Here is a 9,375-nt window from a genome sequence, read left to right on the forward strand (position 1 = left end):
CATAAATAATTAGTTATTAATACATTATTATAATAAAAAAAAACAGACAAGATGTTTTAAACAGATACAAATGCTAATATGTATGTTTTACACTGTATTTGATTTTTATGAAGCTTGCCTGAAAAGTCCTAATGCCATCTGGTTGACACTAGACTAGATTACACAGTTAAAGTGGTATTAACTGTCATTCAGATCAGCCATATGACATAAGCTTTTTGAATAAAAGAAAAAGACCACATTTAATTACATGAATGAATACTTTACAACATTAATTTATTCATCTTTCCTTGGTAACTGCATGGACAAGTTTATGGTGGATTAAACTAGGCTCTTAGTTTGTTTATATTTTGTGAAATAGTGCTAGGTTTGTTAGTTGTAAAATTACACCAGCAAATAAAAATAAAAATAAAAACTGATTTCTCCTGTTGATTATTAATAAATTTAATACAAATAAAAACATGACTGGTGGCAGTTTTAGGTCACTACCACTTTCGGTTTAAATGTAGATAGTGCACTGAACAGATACCAATATAGTTAGTACAGCTGAAATTGATTAATCCAAACTTGCAAAAAATTTAATAGCAATATATTTAAGGCATCTGTCAAACTGAATTACTTAGCAGCAGGTTTTAGCAAAGCCTTTCAGAACCTTTAAGTTGTTTTCCTTTATGCTCTTTTTAGTGTATGATTTAAGACTGTGTATTATGATACTTTTAGACAGATCACTGTTTCCTGCATTGGAGCAGATATCAATATGCATTTGGGGACCAGTTACACCAAAAATCCATGATGTACCCGCATCTTTACAGGTCCATACTGAATTCATTCAATTCTCAGATGGATTCAAAGAAAAAGCATGGCCTTCCCTTATCCATACTACAATACACACACTGATGAAGGGGGCTTTTTCTATGTTTAGGCTTGTCTATTGAAGCTCCGATGAATCAGTCCCCCATTAGGAGGCCAGTCACCATAATATGGCTTTGCAAGGGTTAGTCCACAGACCTGGTTATAATATCCCTGTAATGGCATGACCACACTTTTCCCACGATCCTACCATACACACCAATCCATTATGAGTATGCTTTATCTTTCTATTTGACTTCACCAAGGTTTAAGTTCTTCACAAGCAAATGAAAAGAGTCACAAATTATGGTGTTTATTGGAAGATGACCATGCCCTTGAGGTTAACCCATAATGCAACAAATTACAACAGAAACTTTCATAATGCTTACTTATTTTTAGAGTTGAACGGGTGTGAGGAATTATGCCGGATAGGTCCGCTCCTCATTACATCCATTTATTTGTAAGTAGAACAGCAACTGAATAAGGAACCAGATGTTCTCACACTAAATTTCTTAACAGAATATTTTATTTAAAAAAATTATAATTAAATGATCTACAACTGTCTTTGGGGGTTTCCAGGACCCATTAAATAATACAGACATACACTCACTGTCAACTTTATTAAGAACAACTTAAACATTCATGATTTATCCGGTCAGTCTATCAATTGACAGTAGTAAAATGCATAAAATTATACAAATACAGGTCAGAGTCAACAACTAGGCATTATATGCATTCTGAGAGGCATCTGGTCAGTTCAAAAAAGAAGAGCAAAAAGGAAAACAAAAGTGTGTTTGCCTGCTTCCCAATGCACCCCTCCCACCCTACCTCCTTGCCTCTTAGCCACGGCAACAGCGTGGCATGCATAGCTAACATAGTTGATTGTGCGCAGTCTTTTGTATAGGCCGCATGCACTGTGAGGTGCAACGCTTGGCATGCTACCCCATACATTTTTTGGAACACACCCCATGTACATCAACGACATGCATAATATGATATGCATTATTTGCACTCACAGGGTAAATTCATTTTAAACTGTTTATGCTGGTGAAACAATGACAACCAGTCATGCCCATTATCTGACAATTTATCAGGGAGGAAAAAATAAATAAACTGGCAGAAGCTGGTATTGACGGTCTGCTCAGAGAGAACGGATTTCTGGGATACTTGGCAAAGCCTGCAAGCTTCCGAGAGCACAGATGCGTTTAAAGCCCAATTGTTAACCAATTGATTTGCATTGTTTAAATAAACAAAAGTTCTATGAGTATAGGTGTATTTTAAATGTCCACTACTGGTTGCATTTTACCTTTTAAATGTGTATTGTCTGTGCTCTGACCACACTTAACATTAATTACTTTTTAGCAGTCAGTTTAAAAAGTATTTAGAAAAACAACCAATTGTCACTGAAGTATAAATCAGTCAAACAAGAGATGTGTCATGTCCTTATTTTGGCTCCAGAATAGTGATTGAGGCATGAATAAAAGAAATTATGTGTGAAGCAGGGATGAGTGGAGATGAATGGATGGACGAGACAAGAGGAGTGAGGGTTTTCATTCAGTGTTGTGCACTAAATGCATCCCCGATGGACGCCTATCAGCCTGTAGCAAAACAGCAATGTTATATGAGGACACTGACCAGACTCAACCCCTGTCAACATCGAACACACCATATGGCTCATACACTAGAGTGTGTGGACACACACACACACACACACACACACACACACACACACACACACACACACATATTGGCAAATCCTCTAATTAGACATCTTTACACAATCTCAGCTTGAACACAATCACATACATATACATAATTATCACACTACAAAACACCGTAATGAGCATCATAATCTGATAGCTCAAACCAAAATCTAAACCACCACCAATTCTATACTCTGAGTATAAACAGCTTTGGAAATACCCCCTTTTTTAGGGATAATAAACAGAACACTAAACCATTAAAGAAGGCTTTGCATTCTGATTTTACATTCAGTGTATCTCCTCGGACATATATTCATGTATGCATGTCTGTATATATCTGCATGCATGCTTTTTAGGTCCTCTCTTTATTGTGCCCACGTCCCAAGTCCACTTGCTCATCTCTGAGGCTCCCCGCTGTCTTTGCATCTTCACACATGACAAACTAACGCATTCATGTGGCAGCAAGCCCCGAAATCTTTTCAGTCATGTCCAAATCAGCACCCAATCTAACTCAATCTATTTCCTAACTTGATGCAATCTATGCTATTTATAAGGTGTAAAAAAAAAAGAAAACAACAAAACCTCCACCCATCCTCCACACAGAGTGCTAATTTGTACAGCAGCTATGATTTTTATGAGAGAAAAGAAAAAATTGTGAACATGGTGCTTGGTGAAAAGTTCGACACATTGCCTCTTCAGCAAGGAAAAAAATTATAACACATCTCCCACAGTGTGATTGTTTACCAGTCTATGCCATCTGTGCCCTTCTTTATGGATTGGCTAAAAGTGCTGAATACTCCAGTCGTGAATGAAATGGATAGGTCTGGTAATGATGACTAGGGGTTTCTGTAAGACCTGGGGCAAGTGGTGGTGTTGACAGAAACAAGCCAATTTACTGGCAGGTGCTAGTTCTAAGGAATTTCGGGTTTTGGGTACACCTTATACACGTATACAAAGTTTGATCATATTATTATGTAAAGTGTGCATCACATAATTGTAAGATTAGGTGAAGTTAGCTGACCTTGAATCATAACGGCTCTGGAGATCTTTGGGCAAAGACAATAGTAGTATTGCGGTAGCTAGAGCTAAAGAGGCTTTAGGAGAAGTTTTTTAATTCAGATCAATATGACTGCCTCATTTGTTTTGCTGTCAACTGGCAGTGATTTCTCACATTTTCCCTGGTCCATAATATTCCAACTGAACATCATTTTTCCCAAGAAAATAAAACCTTATGTTATTTCTCAGTGGATTCTAATGTTTATTGTAACAAAATGCCTCTATTAAGTTGAGGGTTGTGCCAAATACTCAAGGCATTGCTTTACTCTAAAGAGTGGTAATAAAAAAAGAGAAAGTGGACATCTGAGGTATTTATCAGAAAATTGCACAAAGACTGGTGGAAATTTCACCAGACACAGACAAGCATCTATGGAGCCAAGCCTTGATATTATAATAATTGGAGACAAAGGAAAAATGTCTGAAGTCGGAATCATTCCCAACCAGATATTACAACAATGACTAATACAACAATAGCTGTCATAGACACAGCCTCACAATGTGATCCTTTTCAGATGTCAGAAACCTGCAGGAAGCTTTAAAGAAAACACTACTCTGGAAAGTGTGTCATTTGTAGGACACACTGCATATTGATTAAACTGTGAAATGCCTCTGGTAAAATTTTCATGGCATCGAGTTATCAAAAATCTCAGTGACTTGATGAAAGACTAAGGAATTATAAAAAAAAACTTGATTTAATAATGTTCTGAAGTACCATTTGTTGTCAGTACTGTTTTACATCAGTGATCTAAATTGGGGACAAATAAAGCTGTAAAGTAAGCTTCCCTCAGCATAGTTCAATAGAAAGCAGAAGAGAAGAAATATTTGCTTATTTTTAGGCCAATGCCTAACAAACACATGTCTTGGCTCTGAGGAAACTAAAAGGATTTGAAAAACCATCTGTTGGCCAAAGCCTTCGGATGCAGACTAAGATGGACTTAGGATATTGCTCTCTGCAGGTGGGGTGAAAATGGCAGTGGCCTCTCAGCTCTTGTACTCTCAAAAGAGAGTAGTGGGGGAGGGATGAACAGCAAAGAGAAGTAGTTCGGGGGGGCAGGTAAAATTGTGCAAGATGCCATGGCTAATATCATGGCTATCATTACTATTCACTAAGCCATAAGTGAAAACGCAGTTCATAATGGCTGAAACAAGATGTTCAATTAAAACTATCAAACATCTAGTCTTAAACCAGGCAAATAATAACTGGTGTTTTATTTGTCAATGCTAATGTGGAATCTGTCCACTATTTTCTCTAAGACTTAGAAGATCTTATATATGTGTATCTGTGTGTATTTGGATGCAGCAAAGGCATTAGTCAACAATACAAAGATGATCTACTAAAATACAAAATCTGTAAAGAATGTATGTAGCAGTGGCAGTTCATGCATTTTACACCTAGGCCTTCAGGGGTGTACTATCTGTATCAATCCACCTTTTAATATCATTATGACACCACAGCTATAAAAGCCATCAATATAATATATTAATAAAACCAACTGCTGCACCACAGACTATAACAAGAAACCCAATGAGCAGAAGCATCAATATTAACCTTATAAAGATTACCCCCGGGTGTCTGTGCATTTTTGTGCATTTTGGTGCATTTTGTCTGTGCATTACGGTTTTCCTGGGGATATAAAATTAAGGCAAATTATTTGTTTTCGTGCAAATTCTACAGGAAATTCTACAGCTTTTCTTGAAAAGTCCGTCTTGTAAATATTCCTGTCAGTGTATATGTGACCAAATCAATTTCCTTCCCTCTGTCAGCCAATTTGAAATAAAAATAAAAAAAACAGCTATTTTATTCCCCAAAGATGTTTGAGGTTGTGCAGTTTGCTACAGATGAGGTTTGCTAGCACTGACTAGTGCACTCTTTGACCATCGAATCAAAGGACATGAAACACAGATGTTATTATACGCCTGCTAGATGGCCTCAGAGTGGCACTCGAGCTCTGTATGGTTAAAGCAACAGCCTTCAAGCAGCCTAAACTGTATACTAGCATCTAAAAATGTACCATCTGAGGGGGCTCAAGGCCCCCACAAAAAACAAAAAAGCCAAACTCATGGGGAAAGTTTGTCTGTTCATTGGACTACTCTTTGGAGTATCATTTGGTTCTGTTGTTTGATGCCTGATTATTTTTTGACCCTAGCCTGCTCTGCGTTTTTTTCCTGGTTTTATATTGTGTATTGGTATTGTCAATACAACTTTCCGGCATCTGGATCCTAAATCCTCTCAAGGACAACTTCTGAGAGCTCATGCTCACCAGCTACAGCATGTTTCCGCCTACATTGAGGCAGCACTGCCGCCTCCTGAACTCCAGAGGCATACGTGTGACACAGAGTGCAGACAATCGACCTTATAGTCAATAAACACAAGCCTTCTCTAGCCCGACCTAAAAAGTATAATGGGTTCCCATGTGCATACAAATGGTTGAGACCATAAGACATTTTCATGGTGCATTATATGTTAGATACAACGCTTTATTTCTTACACATTATAGATCATAGGAATATTTTCTCCAACAGGTGCACTTTCTTTACTGTTCCCCTTTTTTGTCCTTTCAAAGCTAATAGAAGGCAAGTATATTTTTAAAAGGATTATAAAAGTCTAAAACTTTTATATACTGGTACTGTAAATACACAGTAAACATTCTGACAAAGGTTTGGGCACACTATCTCCTTCAGTGTTTTTTCTTTATTTTTCTTTTTTGCATCATTGTATAGTAATGCTAAAGACATCTAAACTATGAAAGAGAATGTATGGTATTATGTAGTAATCAAAAAAGTATTAAACAACCCAGTATATGTTTTATATTTAAGATTGTCTGAAATAGCAATATTTAGCGTCGATGACAGCTTGGCACACATAGTATTCTCCTATCAGATTTATGAGATAGTCACCTGGTTTTTAATACACAGTTTTGCTGTTTCAAGAGTTAATTTGTGACATTTCTTGCCTTCCTAATGTGCTTTAAACCACCAGTTGCCTTGTGCAGAGGAAGGGTGGGTACAGAGCCAATAGCTCTATTTGTGTTACTTCAACTACCGTACAAATCCATACTATGGCAAGAAACACAGTAAAGTAAAGAGAAAGACTGAATTTGAAATGTATGCCCAAGTACAGTTTTCATCCCAGAAAAGAGAGTCAAAGAGCTCTTTGCTGGTGAGGATAAGTTTATTAGCATTACCAGCCTCAGAACCCAATTTACATAAATGCTTTTTTAAGTTCAAGTTCAAGTTCAAATTCAGGTTTATTTCCAATGCGCTTTTCACAATGGACATTGTCTCAAAACTGACAAACTCAGAACTTTAGAATTAAATTAAATTGTGTGTGTATATATCCCTGATGAGTAAGCCTGGAGTGACTGGGGAGACTGCGGCAACTGTGGCAAGGAAAAACTCCCTAGATAAATGAGGAAGAAACCTTAAGAGGAACCAGACTGAAAAGGGAAGCATTTCCTCATTTGGGTGATATCAAGGGTGGGATTATATTTCTTAAAACAATACAAAACACTAGGGAGTAAGAACTACCATCAGCACTGAAGTGTGTGTGATTATGAGTAATGTCAGTCTTATACAGTCCGTTTATGTTGTGGAAACAGGAGCTAATGAGAAACTCAAAAATTGTATAACATTTGAGATCATAGATCCAACACAAACTTCTCTTTGGCAGAGACTTTAAAAAGTGGCAGGCATATTTCATCATCCATTATTCAGTGGAGACTGTGTGAATCAGGCCTTAATGGTTGAATTGTGGCAAATAAACCATTACTTCAGAACAACAACAAGCAGAAGAGATTTCCTTGGGCTAAGAAATTTTGCTTCTAATTGCTGTCTTTGTTAAAGGCAGAAGCATTGAGAAGAGGTATGAAAGTGAGGGGGTGCTTTGTATGATTGTTTTGTCCTGGAAAGGAAGGTGATCTAGTTCTGCATCAGATGACCCTGCAATTACCCAATCTAAATCCAATTCAGATGGTTTGGGATGAGTTGGAACAGAGAGTGAAGTAATGCCAAGAATGTGCAAAGCTACTTTGAAAAAGGTGGCTACTTTGAAGAATCAATATAAAATGTTGAAAACAATTAAAAATAACAACAAAATAAGAAGGTGTGCCCAAACTTTTTACTGGTAGTGTACCTTTAGGTATAAGTAAAATGTTATTTCCTGAATTATTTCAGTTATATTAAGCAATTACGTCATAAAGTTTGTTCAAGTGTAAGCATTCAAAGCGTCAATTAAGTCATTTACTCCAAATGCAAAAAGGCCAAACTCGGAAAATGTTTTAAAAGACTTACTTATTTCTCATGTTATCAATAGCAAATTGGGGTTTTAATACAAGATATATGTTATTAATTAAGTTATTACAAGCAATAACTTATATGCTATAAGTTATATGGTTAAAATGGTGGAAGCTTGTACTGAGGGAAATAAAACATAATGTCACAACCACATTTATTTAAGAAAAAATATTTTGCGGTTTATAAAAAGATATTATAGCATATTGTAAAAAATAGAATAGGCATGTTTATTTTCATCACTGGTCTACAGCATATGGTGGAAATAACACTACATAAAGATTGATATTGCCAGGTTTTGTCCAGTGGGACTAATTTTCCAGCAATTTAACACATTGCACATTATTATCGATGTATTGCTAGTGGCAAGATGGATGGTTTGTGGTTTCAAAACCATTCATAATGATGAGAATGGTGTATTCAGTCCGGGATGTTCTCAGCTGTCTTGTGGTTTCTTTTGTTCAGAAAGATGACATTATGTTGAATGCTTGATCTATATCAGGCCACCAAAGTAGGAGACATCTGTATTTGTCCAAACACACCAGTCTGTATCAAATGTGATTGTTACAGAATAAGTTTTTTTTTTTGTTTTTAACACAAGGATATTTTATTCAATCATTGTTGGTGGGTCAATATGTCCTCTTATCATTAAATACTATTAATTACTAATGAATAATTGTAATATTTGTTATGCATATATATATATATATATATATATATATATATATATATATATATATATATATATATATATATATATATATATATATATATATATATGTATATACATACACACACATTAGTGATATATATATTTATATATATTCTTTTCTTTAATAATGTGTGTGTGTGTGTGTGTGTGTGTGTGTGTGTGTGTGTGTGTGTGTGTGTGTGTGTGTGTGTGAAACTACTAAGAAAGCATGATATTTTATTAATTTTCATATTTTGAGTAATTGTGTTTATATTTTTAATATTACTAAATGTTTACAGACCTATTACAGGATGCAAACAATATATCTTTTTCATCATATTTTAAAAGAAAATATGTGTTCCAGTGTTTCATATTTGTAGTTGTTTACAGTATGTCAAACTTAAAATAACCCATGAAAGGACATATATCGAGGGCTGAGATCAATGAAACCAGGGACTATCTTACAAGAGACCAATAAGACCAATAATTAGAACTGATGGATGTCTCTCATTACTGATACTCAGTGACATCTAACAGACACTTCCACTTGCCATATTTGGTCACTGTTTTGCTTTCAAGTTTATTGGTCTTGCTAAATCATTATCACATTCGCCTGTTTTAAGTTTCCGATTTCTGTAATGTCTGCGTTGGTCATGTGTTTTGCTTTATTCAAAATCACAGTCACAACACACTGTTTACTTCCTGTAGGCCTTTCTTTTAAATCTTTTGTTTGAAGGTTTGCTTTGTTAACCTACTTTTTTTTGTTACACTGTTTTTTTTTCAAGTTTT

The sequence above is a fragment of the Silurus aristotelis genome, assembly GCF_946808225.1.
Source record: "Silurus aristotelis genome assembly, chromosome: 13".
Taxonomy (NCBI): Eukaryota; Metazoa; Chordata; class Actinopteri; order Siluriformes; family Siluridae; genus Silurus; species Silurus aristotelis.